At 48.7% G+C, this 19,447-nt stretch overlaps 1 protein-coding gene and 1 long non-coding RNA gene across 10 annotated transcripts in view; one reads left to right on the top strand and one right to left on the bottom strand.

Moving 5' to 3' along the window:
• PITPNM2 (phosphatidylinositol transfer protein membrane associated 2) overlaps window positions 1-19,447 on the top strand; it is a 1,944,277-nt gene that overhangs the window by 188,377 nt on the left and 1,736,453 nt on the right. The window lies entirely within an intron of this gene.
• The window catches only part of LOC138492486 (uncharacterized), a 218,443-nt gene that overhangs the window by 131,899 nt on the left and 67,097 nt on the right, over window positions 1-19,447 (bottom strand). The window lies entirely within an intron of this gene.

The raw sequence follows: 19,447 nt of genomic DNA, 5'->3' as shown, positions 1-19,447 counted from the left end.
CATTTAAGTGTCCACCTTTTCACCATACACTCACACACATCCAGCCACCCATACATTTGAGTATGCACACTTTCACCATACACTCCAACAGCCATACCCAGGCCGCATCATGCACTCACTCATTAATGCACATTATATATATACATGTATACATAAATATACACACACTTACATGCACGCACACACATTTAAAGAAAATACATTTTCTTACCTTTAATCCGTTATTCCATGGAACAAGACCTTCAGCTCCCTGCAGTAGCCAGGAATGCGTGTTCCCGTCATCTGCAGAGGATTGGAAGGCCCCCATGTCATGGGGTCGAGGGGAGTCCCATTACATAAAAAGAAATGGTTTCTTTTTGAAGTCACTCTGACTGCATAAAGAAATGATTTCCGTTAAAGGACCAAACCGGAACAGAAATATTTTTTTTATGAAGGCAGAGTGACCTCAAACAGAAACTATGGGTCTCATTATGATTGTGGCGGTCTGAAAACAAGGGTGCTGGGAAGCTTGTATCCGGACCGCCACACTCAGGGTCTGCTTGCTGGGGCCGCTGCCCCGACAGGTCTGACCCTGGCGGGTGCAGCGTCCCCAATAGGCAGACTCATCACCGAAGCACCGGCACCATTAGTGACGGTGCCGGTGCTTCCGTAAACCCATGGGGACTAACATTTTCCGGCACCTGGCTTCCCGGTCCATCAGGACTTGTAATGTCCTGTTAGCACCGGGAAGCTAGGGGTTAGAAATGGTGTTACAAGGTCGGCGGAAACCCGCCGGTTTCACCGGCGGGTTACCGCCGACCTCGTAATGAGGCCCTATTTCTTTCTGAAGTCATAGGGCTCCCCGACCCATGCCTTGGAGGCCACTAGAGTTTAGGCTTCCATGTTATGAGGTGGGCGAGCCCTCAGACTTCATAAAGAAATAGAATCTTTTTTTTAGTCACACTGCCTTCATAAATAAATTATTTTTGTAAAAGAAATCTTTATGAAGGCAGAGTGACTTCATAAAAGAAACTTTATTTTTTTGTTTTAAAAAAATATATTGTAAAAAAAAATGGTTTTAGTCCGTGGGGCCCTTCCCAGGACATGGATTGGGCCCGCCGCCTGCACCGCAGGAGTTGCGGGGGCCCCAGTTACACCACTGGCCCTGCCCCGCTTCTCATTGGTGCTCCCTCACCCACTCACTTCCCATCACCTCCTGCGCAGAATATTGCCCCTAACCCCCGTATGGGAAACTTTTTCTCTGATACCGTCACAATGAGCACCTCATAAGCAACTGCATAAGAAGTGCCCGGTCTTGATAACTTCCCGGGAATCCTCAAAAGTTTGCTGGTGTGGCACATGACTACTTGAAAAATAACAAAATGGATCAGAGGATAGAGGATGACAATAAACATTTACTAATTTCTTTCAAAGCATTCTTTAAATGTCTTTTTTATTACAACATTTTTTTTAAAAAAAAGAAGTTATAATCACATAATTCATTACAAAATTCACAAAATTCTGCTCATATTATTTTTCCCCTCACTCATTCCTATTAATACTGTCCTTGCAGCAGTATGTCTGAATTTTTACACACAATGACGGTATATGATCTGTCACTTTCCACAATTGTTCGTTGACACAGTATTTGGTTCCTTTTCTTGAATATAGGTGACACAATCTGCATATTAGTATTCCAACAGATTTTTGGGTCGACACGTGTTTCGGTTGTTAGGGCAGGACATCACTGATTTTGTCCTTCTGTTGATTCAACCTTCGCCAGGACAGGAAACGAAGTACCAATTGTGTCTTGTTTCACATACACTGGGTTGAGTCTCCACATTTCATTCATGGGGGAGATACAGATGTAATGGACTGTCACAAAGTCCAGAATCCAAGGCGCAGGAGCGACGTAGTACCAACCACCCCCACTTTGGTCGTGGAGCCCGCAAGTCAGGGCTTACACGGGTTTCCTGGACCAGAGCGGGGAAGGAGGGTTAGGGTCTCGATGGTTGGATAGGTAGGGGGAGTTAGGTAAACCGGATTGAGGGTGAGGTAGAGGTTATGGGCGGGTTCGGGGTATTTAGGGAAGGATTGGTTGCTGCGCACTTTTGTTCTGGTGTCCTCAGCCCTTACTAACTACTTATACATAAGCACCATTTTGCACATAAGAACATTCTTATACTGCCTAACCCTAAGTCATCAGATCGGTACAGGAGTTAGCATGCAACTTAGCTCTGGTTCTGTGTCTCGTCCATGAAGAGCGGTCGCGTCCTTGGCACGTCTGAAGGGTTGTTTTCAAAAGGTCCAAGCTAAAAGAAAGTAACAAGCATTAAAACATGCCCATTATCATTGTCTGCATTCACCTCATGCAACTTCCACTCACACAGACACACACTAAAATGGCCTCTCAAGACCTGTATAGTGCTTTCGCACTATGCTACGCAGGCGATCTTCTTGCAGACCCCTGCAAACGTGATAAAATGCACAAGCGGTCTTCCTGCAGACCCTCGTGCTGTAATTCTGTGGTAGGTATTTCTAGTGCTGTGTTTTCGCCTCACGGGTTTCTATGGTCTCCGAGAGGCGGAAACATCCCAAATGACAAATCGCCCGTGCACAGGTTAATTTAACCCAAAAGAATGCCGCCGGCGCATTTAGCGCCAAGGTTAGGCCACTTAGCTTTTTCGTAGCAGTGCAGGGGCTCTGGGTGAGCAAGCAATCCCCCCTACACTTCCCCCTCGATCCCCTTGGGCTCCTAGCAAGGAGGAGTACTTATCTCGTGTGGGCGAGGGGCCGGGCTGCTGCTCGGGTGGGGCTGGGCCCCTCGCGTGTAGTTTTGCTGGAGCTCCGGTCCAAACGTCTTGTCGGCTTGGAGTCTCAAGCGCAAGCCCCGTGCTCGGGGCTCTGCGCATGCGCGATGGGGCGGCCGCTCCCTTCCTGGTCCCCGATTGGTCCAAAACGTCCCTGAGCATGCTGGGGATTGTAGTCCTTTGGCGCCGGCTGCTGGGAAATGCAGTTTTTAACCTCTTTCTCCTGCACATGGGGCAAAGCAGCCTTTTGTATGGTTGCAGCTTTGTTTGTCTCTCCCCACCAGTGCCCACAACGGTACCCACAACACCCCTGCGGCCAGCCTGTCCTAGTCTCTGCCTACCTGAGTCCCTGACATGGACAAATCCTAACTCCACTTTCGGAATCAACCAATTTCTTGGGGTCTATCTCTGACTCCAACCGCACCCCCATAACTATTCAAGGTGCGCTTCTTTGATTCTATTATTCGTCTAACCTGACTGCTTGGGCAGTAGCCCTGGGCTGTAGCCTCAGCAGGGAACCTGCACATCCACCCCAACCTGAAGTGCCTTCAGGGTCATTCACGTATCCCTACTATAGAACTGGCCACTTCTGGCTGCTCGGAACTGGGGGTCCATTAAGTGCTGATCTTTGGGTACACCGGTCCTCACATTCTTGGCTTGCAGCCTGAGAGATTCCCACAACACTCCTCAGTGCTGTTAGGTGGCCTCAAAAGCGTTTCGTGACACAAACATTGCTTACTTTACATCTAGGACCAGTCATAACACATTGAGTTCATTCATTCTGTCTATCTCACTTCCTTGCCTTTTGCTGCCAACAATCACCTTTGGCACGTCCTACACATGGATTAAGCCACCCTCTGTGTTGGCTTGACAGTCCCAGAATTATTACTTGTGAATTGATCTGCAGTGCAATAAATAGACACGGCAGGTATCTAAAGACTACTTGGCAGGATTGCCCAAACACGCTCGTGAGCCTCTCATGCACCCAGCACTGCTCGATCTCTATAGTACAGAGGCGTTGCTAGGGGGGGCTGAGGGGGCTATAGCCCCGAGTCTTTGGTTGTAGCTCTGCATAGAAGCTCAGTGGTTACAACCAAGAAGGCTAGCCAGCCCCTAGTCCTGACAATCCCAAAGTTAGCGTAGCCCCGGATCTTTTCCAGACCTAGCAACACCCCTGCTATAGTATAATACTCCAAGACTGCCTTGAAATCCTAGGGCATATAGTAGCTCAACACATGCTCTTCAGTGTCGCCTCCCTGTAGACGGCAGTCCATTTATAACGGATAAACACGCATCCATAGTCATTCAAGCTTTTAGCCCTGCCTAGCTCCCACCCCGTGCCTTGAAAGTCTTTTCCCTTCTTAACCCCCTTTTTGTTGCTCGTGCTTTTTGTCTGGCCGGCTGAGGTCTGGTTAGCCCAGCAGGGAGCACCCAGTACACTGCAGACAAAGATTCGGCACTGTGATACTTTGGGAGTAAGCACAGTATCCAAGCCTAGTAGCATAGCATAATGTTAGTAACGTCGTGTCATAATGATCCGGGGCCTGGCAGGAGCCCTGTTTATTCAGTCACATATACAAGTAAAAAGAGTCCATTTTGTATGCACCGCTGTTGCTATCATTGGCTGAAAGGTCTGCCGGTGGCGGTGGCGGCGAACAATGAAACTACTCTTCCGATGCTCAAGAATATAAACACTTCCAAAATCAGCTCAAGGAAGTTCATAGCCTGGATTTGATTATGGTCTCATAACTTTATCATCAACTGGTGGCTTTTGTCTAGAAGAAGCATCCACACAAAGCTGACCTTCTATTGAGTTGGGGTCGCGTTGACGCGTATTACATTGGGACTGTCAGTACAAGCAGTGAATGTAGGTTTGCCAAGGTTACATTTGTAGTATTCCTAAGACACGCCTCTTCATTAGTGTTTCCACTTTTCTGCACTAGATGGTAGTTGTTTTTGATAAGAAGCTTAGGTGGCATCCATTTATCAAATCTCCCTCTAATTAATTAATTTATCTTTTATAGTGCACCTAATAGCTGAGAGCAGTCTCTAAGCGCAGGGCTGGGATTCAAACCTGTGTTGCTCTGTGTTGTCTTGCTTCCAAGACAAACGCGTTGCCTCTGAGCTATCCTCCCAGCCTCTATCTAGAGTTTGGGCATTAGGCATTCTATGATCTCGCTGTGATATGAGAACATCTTCGTTCCATGGGCTGGAAAGTAGTCGTGCTGCCTAGCTCTTCGGAGCATCGCAGCACACGATCTGTAGTCATTCCTTCCTGGGAGGTGGTCTGTGCTCCACTGGCAGCACTCCCAGTTCTTGGAAGCTCAGAGAACTGGGGGCCCTACCGAATAATTGAGCTCGGGATTCAAACTTGGCAGAGCAGAAGTGCCATCGCCTGCCGCAGAGGCCAGCATCCTATGGTTTTGCGGATGTTTTGGACTAAGACTTCCAGGATCCCCCACCATTCACTGTGCTGGGCAGGGCTTATGGGAGTTGTCTAAAACATCTGGAGGGCCTAAGGTTGCAGGCCCCTAGACTTACTGAATGATCTCTTTTTCGATTGATCTCTGATTAACGTGACGGCTTGCTACTGCGTACGCTCTTCCGTACCCGCACTCTCATCATTCGGTGTTTGCTCCAATCCATTGTGCATTGCGCACTGCTACAAAGGCCATTCCCTACAGGGCCACCATTTTCAATCTGAACGCAGCATTCAAGTTTTGTTTAATCATGAGAGTTATTCCAATTTTCAGAATTTAAAATGTGGGAGGGTGATTGCTGGTGAGGGAACTGACTTCGCCCTGTGGGATATTTTACCCACACTGTTCACTGATGGGTAGCAACTTTTCAAATACTTTAAGGGAAGAGGCTGGTGTTTAAGCAACCTTTTTCCCTGACCCTTCCCACCTGCATCCATCCCTCATTGGGTGACCTCTCTGGTCAGAGTTGATGACTCAAGGCAGAGCGGTCAAGTGTTTACCAAATTACTAAATGTTATTTATGTGTCTTGGGATGTTGAAAGAGGATTCTCATTGGATAGTATAGCCTGCATATAGGTCTGTTGTTTAGCCCTCAGATTGTTCAGAGCGCTAAAGTTTCCCCATTCAATGCATGAGAAAGCCATCCAGTCCCGTTTTTTCCTTGGAATTCTGGAATTTATAATCCTAAATTTAAGATGGAAAAGACAAAACTAAATGTCCATAATTTGAAGGAAGAAACCACAGGATTGGATGGCTTCCGTATAAGGAATGGGGTATCTGGAGAGCGCTGGTTGTTCATAATGCTACTGACAGAGCAAAGCATCCTTGCACCCAGCTCCCTGGGACTGCCCGGGAGGATTTATGTACTAACACAAATTCTATATGCTTATATTTGCACCATGCACTATCAACAGCGAATATGGGTTATAATAGCTTTTTAGACCTCTTCCTTGGCCGTAGCAGGCCTAATGGGCCCGTAAACCTCATTAAATACCCTTGCTGTGCTTGGGTCTTTTGGGCCCGTTGCTCCCCACTACAGCGCTTGGACCTGGTCTGGTCTATAAAGTGGAATTAGAGCATGTTGTCAGGGCCAGAGTCAATGAGGGAGCTTGGAATGTGGGCTCTAGCTGCATTCCAAGCTTCCCTTTGTGCCATGTTCTCAGCTGCTGCTGCTTTTGTCTACTGCACACTCTGATTAGTCCTTTGTTTGTGTCTGTGGCTCCGACTATGCCACACTGTATCTTCTCATTCCTCATCCGGACTGGAAGTTCCCGCAAGTCCTCACTGTGAGTTCTTTAATGGCCCTTCCTGGTTCACACGCCCGCCCTACCCATGGACACCCTCTGCACGCCTGCTGCATGCAGGCTCCTACAATCAAAGTGCCTGGGATGCCATGCGACTCCTGCCCTCACACGAGCCCGTACCACTGCGGTTGTGGTCTGGACGCCACAGCTGCATTTCAAAGGCCCGCAGAACCCGTTTTTTCACTCCTACAAGGCACCTGTAACAAACTCTAATGGAGCCCTTCCCGGCAGGGCTGTAACGTGTTGGGCGAGCTTTGTCATCGCCAGAGGCACTCACCTTTGGATTGGGTCCATTAGCCCGGGCAGCAGCCACCTACCACACGTTGGATGCCGCTTTGCTCAGTGGTACCCCCAGTGAGATCTTGTTTACTGAGACCGCTGAACTGTGCTCCTCCTCAGAGACCCCACCCTTCCTGGATTAAGGAATCCGACAAGGCTGCTGGGAGCAGGACATCTCCCCATTTGCTCACCTGCATCTTATCGGTCTCCAATTGCTTCAGCAATGACGCATTGTGGATTTCCGAGCGAGGCCTTTTACGGTGCTGACAGGAAATAAAGGGTTTTTCTTGTTACCCCAAATGAGGTATTCCTTCAGATTCGCTTTTGGGGCGACGCGCATTTCTATCTGTGCTAAGAAACGGGATCGGTGTCAAGGAATGGGTGCTGGAGCATGTTTGAAAAAAAGGGGATTATGTATAGGACAATAAAAAATACGGGGGTATGGTTTAGTCCCCCCAATTGCTCCCCGGATAAATTCAGTTCTCCTGCAACGCTGCATTCACTCCAAGACTCCAAGATGGGCATGGCTGCAAAGTAAAGGTCTGGGGTAAAGAACGGCAGTGCCTCAAACAGGGCGTGGCATGAAGGGAAAGGACCGCCTACATTGCCCCAGGGACCAACCGGCCATTCTTGGCACAGCTCAGCTATGCTCAGAGCTGTGCCTGCTCGCTGATGAGGGTGCCTAATTACTTGAGACAGAGAAAACGTGACAGACTTCTTTGTGGAACTGCAATTGGAATGTGTAAAAACAAGCTGCATTCTAGTCAACAAAAGATTACAAGCATGTGACTTTATCACACAGGATTTATTTTCATGGATTGTTCTCAGTCCGGAAAGTAGTATGCCCGTCCGCTTCACCTAAGCGTTGTGGTTGAGTGGTAAATGATAGAATGAGGGGATATCATTTTGTAAAGCACTCAATTATCGACAAGGAACAACAGAGTAATCTAATTTTTCGTCCCGGCGTCCCCCCTTGATCCATTTATGTGACACTGATTAAAGATTTGCTCCATTTATGAATTAGTCTAACCTTTTTTGGGTCGGTGAATACACATACTATTGCCTATAGATCTCTGTGTGATCCTGGGAAAATCATTTTTATCCCTAGGTGACTAAGTCCCCTGATCAAAATTGGCTACTCATAGAAATCAACTTCCCCAGGTACTGAGAACTGCATACACATTTTACGTACATTTTTGAAAAAACCTTTCAACCCTATCGCACCGCTTCTTTTTTATTTTTTAAACTTCATAGAATTATAGAAAATGTATCTTTTGGCAAACAAAATTCTTAAATTCACCTTTAATGCCTTTAAAAAAAATATTCCATTGGACGAAACCTTTCCTAACAAAAAAGTCTGCAGAGCTCCATTATGAAGTAAACTTGGAGTCTAAGGGAAACACGTGTTGGCTAGGTTTTTTCTATGTTGTGGAATTTATGCATTTGAAATCTTATATTGTTTATGGAGTTAAGAGTTCAGTAGACTTTTTGGTTAGGAAAGGTTTGATCCAATGGAATCTTTTTTTTTAAAAGGCATGAAAAATAAAAGAGGTTTGTTTGCCCAAAAACACATTTTCTATAATTCTCTGAAGGAACCCTGAGAAACCATGGTCAGCTTGGCCCTAGGTACATGCAAAAGGAAGATGGCATTGGATCTCAACACCCTCCGTGCAGGCTGCCAGGAAAGTCTGCCAGGTAAATACACAGGATGAATGCCATAAACACACCTGTGTGTGATGCAAAGCTAGCGAAAGGTGATTCTACTAGCAAGCGGCAGCTAATTCAGTGCTTCCCTGCCCTCAGAGGTACGACCCCTCCTGCATAGGCCCTCCACTGCCCGCACTGCCTTATTGTGCACCGTCTGTAATCAGGCAAGGTCTCCTTTGCCAGTACCTTGTAGTAGACTGGAGCGATAGTCTAGTTTGGCACTAATTAGATCCCTGGCCATGGTAGCACGATTATTATGGTTCACAAATGGTCTTAGCTGAGCTAGCAGTTTAAGATAATAAGAGGAAGATGAAACAAGGCTATTCACATGCGCCTTCATGTTGAGTTCTTGATCAAAGTCTTCACTTTGGGATGTGTAGCAATGGCACACCCCGCAATTTGAAATTCACAGAAGTCAGGACCCAACTTCCTGAACTGGGCTGCCATGCCAGCTATCATCCGCTTGGTTTTAGAGTCATTAAGGGCTAGGCCGTTGCCTGCCATCCAGATCTATATAAGCGAGTAAACTGAGGTGATAGTTTCAGTGTCTCAGGTATGATCGTCCGAGAGAGGTATGAGACACTGAGTATCATCAGCATAGTTTGTATATATTACATCAACAGTTCCAACAAAGGCGTAGTAAAGATGTTATATAACGTGGGAGACAAGCAGGACCCCTGCGGGACTCCGGATGTCACCACAAAATCACCATGAAATACTCTAGCTGACCGATCTGACAAGAACGATCAGACCCAATTAGCTGCTGCTTGCGAAACAAGAGGCATAATGTAATAGGCTCGAGACCAGCGGAGCATAGTCAGCTAAGCCAGAGGCAGCAGACAGATACAGGCGCGTAAGGAGAGCTGTACCACCTTTGCAAAGACCTGGAGAATGTCTGCTTTCAAGTAGGGTGGATTCTGTGCCATGCGCACTTCGAAAACCTGACTGCCGCTGGCCTAAAATGTTGTTATTAGACAGAACATCCTGTACTTGAATAAAGGTGGCCCGATCCAAGATCTTGAGCAGGAACGGGACATTGGTAATAGGCCTACAATTTGAAGGAACATTGGGATAATTCTCCCCCCTCGCCCAGTCTACCCCAGCACCCCAGTCTCCCTGATAGCACTTGACCTTCCGGGCCCCCTTCCCCTGACTAGCCTGGACCACCCCCACCCTCACCCTTAGGATGTGATCCTCACTCCCTGCCTCCCCTGGCACGTGCCCACCTGGCCTCCCCTTACCACTTGCCTAGCCCCAGGGGCCCTCTCTTCCCCTCCTCTGCCCCCCCTGCACTTGTATACTTCCACTCTCCCTTGCACTTCCCTCCCACCTCCCACCCTGCACTTCTTGTTACTGCACTTGCACAATCCGAATGACACAAGGCCTAGTAGGACCTTTTTTGTTGTTTTCTTCCCTGTCCCCGCCTGTCATGATGCCTACCTCCAAGGAGCCAGGTCCGACCCAGCAACCCCAGAGGCAGGCATCCTTCCCCCCAGGGAAGTGCCAGCGGGCCCAAGCTGGGGCCCTTTGGACACAGTCCTGGCGCCTTAGGCGCCAGGCTCATGTTAGACCCCTGTCCTGGCGCCTTAGGCGCCAGGCTCATAAAGCTAGACATGTGTTCAAGTGTTTTAATGTGCACTTACCTGAGGCAGACCATGCTGCTACATCCAGGCCCTCTTGAGGCCTGAATGGAACTACTTTACCTGTGGGACTACTTTCCACCTGGGTGTGGTCAGGGAAGGATACATACCTGATCGGTGGAAGGATACATATCTGGAACTTCTTCCAAAGCTATTTAAACCACACCCGATCAGCAACTCACGCTTTGCGTTGTTCTGCTCCTCGCAGCTGGACGCTCACCGTGTCAGCTCCTGCATCTGGACTTCAGCCACGCCTGTCAGCATCCTGGGTCGCCTGCAAGGGGAGATAAGAGAGAATTGGAGAGAAAGAAGACCTTACCTGCTAAAGCTGCATCTCGGGGACATCACACCAACGATCCTGAAAGGGAAGACATCATTTTAAAAGCATTTTGCTTCGATCGCTGCAGCGCTGCATTTCACTCACCTTTCCTGGGCGCCTCCATCTTCAGCAGCGATCATACGGATCCGCACCCGCTCCCCTGAGCCTAGAGAGAAAAAGACAAGAAAACAAGGTGAGAGAAGGAAGGGAATAGGAAAGGCTCAGTTTCCTTCTAAGACTTACCTGTTGGGTCATTTTCCATTTCATTTCGGGTCCTGCCGGCCCCTGGCCCCTATGGGGAAAAAAGACAAAGACATTGAATGAGCGAATGCAAAGACATTACCTGAACGCTCATCCAGAACTTACCTGTCATTTACTGGAACTGCACGTTTCACTTCGGGTCGGCGCCATATCTCCGGCATTCCGAACCCCGGCCCCTAAGGGGAAAAAGACATAAGCATTAGCGCTTGCTGCAATAAGACAATGAACATTATTATTAAGCTTGAACTTTTGAACTTGCAACAGAACTCTTACAACGCCTCACCTGAATAGTCAAGCTTATTTTGAACTCCCATCAAACCTCAATCCAGTGAAGTAACTGGGTTTCAACGCGCCCCTGCATCAGAAGCAGTATGGAGAACTCAACCTTCCAGACCCTAAGGTGAGACTTCACGGGGAATCGTGGAAGGGTATCGTGGAGGGTTGGAAGGGAGTGGGTGGCTTGAGCATTATTCCGTCAGTAGGTAATACTCCCTTTTCACGCACAGGGGAATATTCCTGTGAGCCAGGAAAGCCAGAGTAGAGGGGCCCTTCCTGTCCATCTTCAGAGTCCTGCGCTTCACCATTGAAGAAGCATCAGCACTCAAAGCCAGACCTGCGCCTCCGTGGGAATCAGGTGAGCGTGACAGAACGCGAAGCCTACCCACAATTTCCCACCCGGGCGCTATGGAGACTTCCGAGACAGATCAGCTGGCCCAGCTTTTGGGGGAATTACGGGCAGACGTGCAAGAGAACTGATCCTATCAAAGGAAAGAACAGATGACCTGGCCAAAAGGTTATTGCAGGCTCAGGCAGGGCACACTCCTTTACCTAATTCTGGAGGTACTTCCACATCTATGGGTTTGAATAACCCGGTACAAATCAATCTACCTGGACACATGCCTTTGGCCCCGCCTGAACGTTTTGCGGGGGATCCCAAGAAATATGTCGTCTTTATGAACCAATGTCGTTTACACTTTCTATGCAGACCCGGGGCCTTCACTAACGACCAGACCAAGGTAGCCTTTATACTATCTTACCTCAGTGGCAGTGCTGCCGATTGGTCTATTCCATTGGTAAATCATGATGATCCCATTCTCCAGAATTTTCAGTGTTTCCAGGCTAGCATGGAAAGATTGTTTGCTCGACACTCTCAAGGACAGGCCCTTGATAACGAACTGCTATCCTTACGACAAGGTAATCAGGATCTCCTGTCCTACGTTGCCACCTTTAATAGACTGGTTGTGGAAACTGGATGGCTGGAAAACAAAAGGATCACATTGTTTCATTGAGGCCTGCGCGGAGAGCTTAAGGATGTTCTAGCTCAGATAGTAGATCCACCCCAGGTCTGCGCAGACTACATAGACTTGGTGGTTCAACTTGATCACAGACTTCAAAATAGAAAAGCAGATCGGTTCAAGTACGAAACCCGAGTACCGATCAAAACCCATGCTAACTCCAAGAGTACCGACGTATCCGAACCTATGCAAATCGGCGGTGTTAAAGGACCATTAACGCAGAAGGAACGAGAGAGAAGGCGGCAAATGCAACTTTGTCTGTATTGCGGGACTTCCGGTCACTTTCTTCGAAATTGTCCGGTTAAACCACCTAAGAAGGTGGTTGGAGCCACTGATAACGATTTATTGACACCTCATTCGGGAAACGACCTAGCCCGACAAGCGTAGGGGTCCGCTTGCCGAGCTTGAAAACAGACTCTTTGACCTCGCATTTTGTCATGCCAATGGTGCTAGTGGACCCAAAACAGGCTCAGCAGTTGCATGCTATAAAAGCATACATCGACAGTGGAGCTATTGGAAATTACATAGACCGTGAATTGGCTTCCAGGATTAAGCTCCCTCTCCGCCCGAAAGTAACCCAAGATGTCATTACTACAGTAGATGGAACCGAAATAGCCTCAGGGCCTGTAACGCATTCCACTGTTGAAATGACACTGGTGGGTCAGGATGGACATTGGGAAGCAATCGTGTTTGATGTGATCAAGGCCCCACAATTTCAAGTAATTCTTGGAATTCCTTGGTTAGAAACACATAATCCCAGAATTGACTGGCGAGCAAAGAAGATAAGTTTTCCTGATTGTGAACCAACTTGTTATCCAAGAAATCCAGTTATGGGTCTAGCCTCAGCAACTTCCACCCCTGTACAGCTACCGTCAGAATACCAAGAATTCCAAGACGTTTTTCAGAAGGAACAGGCTAACACGTTACCTCCCCGTCGGTCTTATGATTGCCAAATCGATCTGGTACCCAATGCTTAACTACCTTTTAGTGGGATTTATGCTCTTACGGAACCTGAGAACCTGCATTTGCGTCAGTATTTAGATCAGTACATAGCCAATGGTTTTATTCGCCCGTCCAAGTCTCCAGTCTCCTCAGCTCTGTTCTTCGTGCCGAAAAAAGAGGGCGACCTTAGAACATGTATAGACTATCGCGCCCTAAATCAAATAACGATTAAGAATCGTTATCCTCTGCCCCTGATCCCTGAGCTTATCGACCAGGTGAAAGACGCTTGTGTGTACACCAAGTTAGATCTCCGAGGAGCTTATCATCTGGTGCGTATAAAAGAAGGCGACGAATGGAAGACTGCATTCCTCACCAAATTTGGGCTCTTCGAATATCAGGTGATGCCCTTTGGTTTGTGCAATGCACCTGCCGCCTTTCAGTACTTTATGAATGATGTTCTTCGGGAACTCATCGATGTCTGTGTCATTGTTTATATTGACGACATCCTGGTGTACTCTTCTTCAGAATCCGATCACAGAAAACATGTTAGGGCAGTTCTTGAGAAATTGCGCCAGCACAGACTATTTGCAAAGCTCGAAAAATGCGTTTTTCATACCACAGAAGTTGAGTTTCTCGGATTCATCCTGACACCTCAAGGAGTCCGAATGGATTCGCGAAAGGTGGACGCCATCCTCAAATGGCCATCTCCTAGCTCGGTGAAGGGAGTTCAGAGCATGCTCGGCTCCGCCAATTTCTATCGAAGATTCATCCCGGAATTTTCCCGAACAGTCCAACCCATCACAGCTCTCCTAAAGAAAAACAAACGCTTTGAATGGACTCTTGAGGCCGAACAAGCCTTTCAGGACCTGAAAACCAAATTCACCTCTGCACCTGTATTGAAGCACCCGCACCCAGATCTCCCTTACATTGTGGAAACCGACGCATCCAGTTCGGCCATGGGAGCTGTCCTGTCACAAAGAGACCCAGAAACTAACCAACTACACCCTGTGGCCTTTTGGTCCAGGAAATGTTCTCCTCCTGAAATCAACTACGCAATTACCGACAAAGAGTTACTGGCTATTAAATCTGCTTTCAAGGCTTGGCATCACTACCTTCTCGGGGCAAGACACACCATCACCGTAATTATGGACCACAGAAATTTACAGTATTTAAAGACGGCCAAAGCTCAATCTTCACGACAACTCCGATGGGCTCTATTCTTTGCGGAATTTGATTTTGTAATTACCTATCGCCCTGGCTGCAAGAATGGTAAAGCGGACGCCTTATCCCGGATTGGCATGGAAGAACCCAATTTGAGTTTAGAACCTGTGCCAATCCTACCTGAACAAAGAATCTTAGGCCTAACTTCATTGCAAACTATTGAGGACATCCAAACGCAAGTAAAACAACTTCTAGACTCGTCAGCCTTACTGGAATGGAGTCAAAAGGGTCCTCATTACACCGTTAAGGATGATTTACCCTACTTCCAAGAGCGGTTGTTTCTGCCAAGTAAAGAATTGCAAGAACTTGTTATTGCCCATTATCATGAATCATTAATGGAAGGACACCCTGGTATCGCTAAAACGGAGGAAAAAATCAAACGCCACTTCTGGTGGCCTTCTTGGAGAAAAGACATAAAGTCTTTTGTATTGTCCTGCGGAATTTTCGCCCAAAACAAGGGTCAAAAGAAAAGGCCAGCGGGCCTACTTCAACCCTTGGATATTCCACCGGCACCTTGGCACACCTTGTCAATGGACTTTATAACTGACCTGCCTCCTTGTGCTGGTTACAACACTATCCTTGTAATTGTGGATCTATTCTCCAAAATGGCCCACTTTATCCCTTTAAAAGGCTTGCCTTCAGCTTCCACCTTGGCCAAGGAATTTCTGGAGAATATAGTTCGCATACATGGTTTCCCTTCCATATTAGTCTCGGATCGTGGAAGTCAATTTATCTCCCATTTTTGGAAGAAGTGTTGCCAACTAGCACAAATAGATGTGCGGTTATCCACCAGCCACCACCCCCAGACCGACGGACAAACCGAGAGAACCAATCAGACTCTCGAGCAATATCTTCGGTGCATGTTACACCAATCCGAGTTAAATTGGAAAGACATCCTTTGGATCGCAGAATATGCATACAACAATTCAGTGCATTCTGGAACCGGACAAACTCCTTTTTATACTTTGTATGGTCACCACCCTCGGACCTCTGACCTAGATCCACCTCTGACCCTGGAAATGCCGGCAGTAAATCATCTGCATTCCACAATAACCCGAGCCTTCAAAGAAGCTGCAACTCATTTACAGCAAGCCAAGAAAAAGTATAAAGAAAACGCTGATCTGCACCGCAGTAAAACTCCTCCTTATCAAGTAGGAGACCAGGTATGGCTAGCAACGAAACATTTACCCCTCAAGGGCCCGCGAACCTTCAATCCCAGATTCATTGGACCCTATCCCATCAAGGCTATCATCAATCCCGTGGCCTTTAAACTGGATTTACCGTCTAACATGCGCATTCATCCAGTTTTTCATGCATCACTTTTGAAGCCAGTACAACCAGGGACCCGACTGTCCAAGCCTCCAGACCCAGTTCAAATTGAAGGGGAATTAGAATTCGAAGTTAAAGATATTTTAGACTCCAAGGTGTTAAAGTCAAAACTCTTCTATCTTGTTGACTGGAAGGGATATGGACCTCAGGAGAGATCGTGGGAGCCTAGTAATCATGTTCACGCACCTCGATTAATACAAAGGTTCCACCAGAGATTTCCGAACAAGCCAAAACCCCCGGAGGGAACAACCTTGGGAGGGGCCTTGAGGGGGGGTACTGTCATGATGCCTACCTCCAAGGAGCCAGGTCCGACCCAGAAACCCCAGAGGCAGGCATCATTCCCCCCAGGGAAGTGCCAGCGGGCCCAAGCTGGGGCCCTTTGGACACAGTCCTGGCGCCTTAGGCGCCAGGCTCATGTTAGACCGCTGTCCTGGCGCCTTAGGCTCCAGGCTCATAAAGCTAGACATGTGTTCAAGTGTTTTAATGTGCACTTACCTGATGCAGACCATGCTGCTACATCCAGGCCCTCTTGAGGCTTGAATGGAACTACTTTACCTGTGGGGCTACTTTCCACCCGGGTGTGGTCAGGGAAGGATACATACCTGACCGGTGGAAGGATACATATCTGGAACTTCTTCCAAAGCTATTTAAACCACACCCGATCAGCAACTCACGCTTTGCGTTGTTCTGCTCCTCGCAGCTGGACGCTCACCGTGTCAGCTCCTGCATCTGGACTTCAGCCACGCCTGTCAGCATCCTGGGTCGCCTGCAAGGGGAGATAAGAGAGAATTGGAGAGAAAGAAGACCTTACCTGCTAAAGCTGCATCACGGGGACATCACACCGACGATCCTGAAAGGGAAGACATCATTTTAAAAGCATTTCGCTTCGATCACTGCAGCGCTGCATTTCACTCACCTTTCCTGGGCGCCTCCATCTTCAGCAGCGATCATCCGGATCCGCACCCGCTCCCCTGAGCCTAGAGAGAAAAAGACAAGAAAACAAGGTGAGAGAAGGAAGGGAATAGGAAAGGCTCAGCTTCCTTCTAAGACTTACCTGTTGGGTCATTCCCATTTCATTTCGGGTCCTGCCGCTTCCTGGCATTCCAGACCTCGGCTCCTATGGGAAAAAAGACAAAGACATTGAATGAGCGAATGCAAAGACATTACCTGAACGCTCATCCAGAACTTACCTGTCATTTACTGGAACTGCACGTTTCACTTCGGGTCGGCGCCATATCTCCGGCATTCCGAACCCCGGCCCCTAAGGGGAAAAAGACATAAGCATTAGCGCTTGCTGCAATAAGACAATGGCCCTCATTACGACCCTGACGGAAAGTGACTGACCTGACCGCCATAGCGTAAATAGCGTTTCCGCCATTGCACGACGGAGCAAAGTGCGGCTAATTCCGACCCATCGGGCACGAGCACAACGCCATGGCGGAAGTGCAAAGTCCGCGATGGCGGAAATGTCCCCAAAACGCCCCTCACCGCCGTCGTACGGCGCCCTAGGTGCAATTCCGCCACCCATCTTAGCGGTCACCGTAATGAGCGGCAATCGGAAAGTACGGTGACCGTAAATATACGGAAACGGAAGTAAAAACATGGTCCCGGAACGGGAAACAGCACGCCGTACACCTATAAAATCAGAATTCCCACACAACCATTAAAAATACTACCCTGAGACACATCCCAACCCGTCATCCACCCTAGTGAAAGCAATAGAAATGGGAAAAGTAGCGAAAAAAGCGTGCGACCGCAAGCGGCAGGTCCACTTCTCCCGTGAGGAACTCACCGTGCTCACAGAGACCCTCCAGGAGAATGCTGCCGTCGTCTTCTCGACGCAAATGACCAGGACGGCACTTGCGAACAAGAAGGCCACATGGGCCCTGGTGGCACAGCGGGTAAGTGCGGTGGGGACCGCACCCCGCAACCCACAGCAATGCAGAAAGTGATGGGACGACCTGCGGATACGCGTACGGAGCATACTATCCGCCAACCGTAACATTGCCACAGCTACCGGGGGAGGATCGAAATCACCCATCAAGTTGACCCCCTGGGAAGAAATCTGTGCCTCCACCATTGGAATGGAGAGTATAGAGGGAGTCGGAGGGATGGAGAAAGGAGTGCAGACATCCGAAGAATCCGGTAGGTGGGCCAAATAAAACAATGCTAAATCCACAATGTCCAATCATGTGAAGTACCATGTGTCCACATAGTGCAACAGTAACACATGTCCAGGAGAACGTCCACATACATTGGCCTGATAGCGCACTTTAAAACTCACATTAAATACATAAATAATTAAAAATCCTAAAAACACCCTCTACACGTGCAGCAGGCACACCCTAACTGCAGGCTGCAAAACAACTGCATCCTCAATCCACACAAAAATGAAACCACCTCCAAGGCCCCGACCCAAATCACCCTCAGGTACCACCCCAATGCATGTGATACATTGCCATTCCAATTTCAACAGACCCATTAATAACGCTTGCCCTCCTTTACTCCACCACAGGGTCCGATTCAAACGACGAGCTCCAGGACACCCCTACCAGCACACCTGCAAAGAGGGCCAAGACCAACGGCCAAAGACCCTCCACCTCAGCTGCACGCATCAAGACACGGTAGCAGCACAAATCAAGTGGCAGCACACAGGAGGGAACTTCAACAGGCACCCCAGCAGCCAGCATGCCCACAACAGCACCACCACAGGTCCCCCCAATGGATGCCACAGAAGGCACTGCTTCTGGTGGCAGCAGCACCATAGGTGACACTGCATTAATGGCAGCATGCTCCGACACAGAAAACGGGGATGTCGAAGTAAGATCCATCCATGACCTGTCTCAATCCCCCTGTTTGTTTCATCCCGTACACCATGAGGATACCACGCAGGGGCACCCACAAGACGACGACTGGCCATCCCCCACAAGCCCTGTGGCAAGGCAACATGAGGTGACCAGCCCCTCTGTGACACCACCGCAAATGGCCATGGCACAGCAGAGGCAACAGTCCCTCGACCAGGTGATCGTGCAACAGCAGCAACTGGCCACGCTCCTCAAGGACCATGCTGATGAATGTGGGGGTACTAAGGCAGCCATAGAAACATCAACTGAGACACTTAGGGCAGAAATGGAGAGAAGCACCGAGAGCCTGAGAGTAAAAATGGAGAGAAGCACCGAGAGCCTGAGAGTACAAATGGAGAGAAGCACCGAGAGCCTGAGGGGGGAACTGCATGCGACGTCCAAAGACGTATGTGCTGAACTTGCCGCTGTGCGCCGTGTGCTCACTGAGCTCTCACAAACCCTTAGGGACATGCATGGACGTGAGCAGGCAGAGACATCATCCGTTGCAAGTTCCGTCCAGGGCAGCCCCCAACGTAGATCTGGGAGGAACCTGCGCTCCACAGGCAGGGGTGCCCCTGATACCCGGAGAGGGGGCTTGCAATAGCGTCTGCCCACTGCCAATGAGCATCTTCGGACACTGGTGTTCGGGGGGGAGGTAGGAGGGTGGAGGGGGTGTGTTGGGCTCACTTGGGTGGCGGGTCGATGGGGTGTGTAACATAATTTCACATATGCTATAAACAATGCACGATCATCCAATGAGATGTGTGGACATTGATCTTTGTGTACGAGGCCTTTATAGGCGTACAGTCCATATTGTGCATGTTCCAGACACACACAGTGCCACAAGTCCCGTGTCCATGTATCAGCCACCAGGCGTGAGTGCTAGAAGCATGAATCAATGAGAATCTGACGAATGTCACGGCCCTCCTGTGCCTCGCAGACTCCTTGAGGTGCTGCCAGATCCCCACCCTCATCATGACCATCTTCAGGTGCTTGCAGTTCTGCGTCAGGGGGCATGGGCACATTTCTACGTACGCA

Source organism: Ambystoma mexicanum, chromosome 10 (assembly GCF_040938575.1).
Source record: "Ambystoma mexicanum isolate Mex_15411 chromosome 10, UKY_AmexF1_1, whole genome shotgun sequence".
Classification (NCBI taxonomy): Eukaryota; Metazoa; Chordata; class Amphibia; order Caudata; family Ambystomatidae; genus Ambystoma; species Ambystoma mexicanum.
Note: the sequence above shows the minus strand (reverse complement) of the source record. Positions and strands in the feature narration are given on the sequence as shown.